The sequence below is a fragment of the Trichechus manatus genome, unplaced genomic scaffold (assembly GCF_000243295.1).
Source record: "Trichechus manatus latirostris isolate Lorelei unplaced genomic scaffold, TriManLat1.0 scaffold00045, whole genome shotgun sequence".
Classification (NCBI taxonomy): Eukaryota; Metazoa; Chordata; class Mammalia; order Sirenia; family Trichechidae; genus Trichechus; species Trichechus manatus.
The window spans coordinates 2,917,412-2,918,529 of record NW_004443981.1 but is presented as its reverse complement, the minus strand read 5'-3'; positions in this window follow the sequence as shown (position 1 = coordinate 2,918,529).

Genomic DNA, 1,118 nt, shown 5'->3' with positions numbered 1-1,118 from the left:
AGAAGAAGGTGTGCTCTGCCATTTTACAGGCGTGGATCTCTGAGGGGTTAAGTGACTTCTCAAGATCGTGTGACCAGGAAGCAGCAGAGTTGGGATTTGAGCCTGTGTATCTCTGACTTCAAATGTTCTTTCAGCCACAACTAGTGTCCATACCCCGCCTCCTTTTTGATTCTTTGTGCCTATAGCCAAATTCTTTTCAGTTAAATGTACATATGGTGTCATTCACTGAATCGCAGAACAAAATGGGCGGGCGGGGGGAGGTCTCAGCCTCTGGGATTATTAAGCCTAGCTGATTATTTGATGAGATTTTTATGAGAAAATTACCTTCCTTTGGAGGAACATTGCATTAAATTACATCCTGGGTCCTAACTTAAGACTCTAATAGTACAACCTAAATGTCCAGTAGGAAAATGGTTAACTAAATTATGGCGCGTCCATACAGTGGAACAGTTTGAAGCTAACAAAAATTATATTTTCTAAAACTAATAGTATGGGGAAATGCTCAGGAGGAGGGGGAAAGCCTGAAGTTGTGTGATAGATCAGCTAACAACGTAAGAAAGATGTGTATGTCCACATATAAACGTGTACATCTACGCACACATATCCACGTACATAAGAATATAAGACAGTAGGTTCCTTTAAGGCGCCCTGTTGGTGCAGTGGTTAAGTGCTCGCCTCCTCACCAAAAGGTCGGTGGTGCAAACCCACCAGCCACTCCAAGGGAGAAAAGATGCGGCATAAAGATTTAAAACCCGTTGCCGTTAGTCAAGTCTGACTCATGGTGACCGTGTAGGACAAAGTAGAACTGTCCCATAGGATTTCCAAGGCTGTAATCTTTAAGGAAGCAGACTGCCACATCTTTCTCTCACAGAGTGACTAGTAGGTTTGAATCGCTGACCTTTCAGTTAGCAGCTGAGCGCTTAAATACTGTGCCATCAGGGCTTGTTCGGCATAAAGATTACAGCCTTGGAAACCGTATGAGGCAGCTCTGCTTTGTCATATAGGGTCTCTGTGAGTTGGAATCCATTCTGTGGCACGCAACAACAGCAGCAAGAAGTTTCTCTTATTTTCTCATTTATCAGTTCCTTCTCACTTTTCTGCAAAATGCAGTTGTTAGC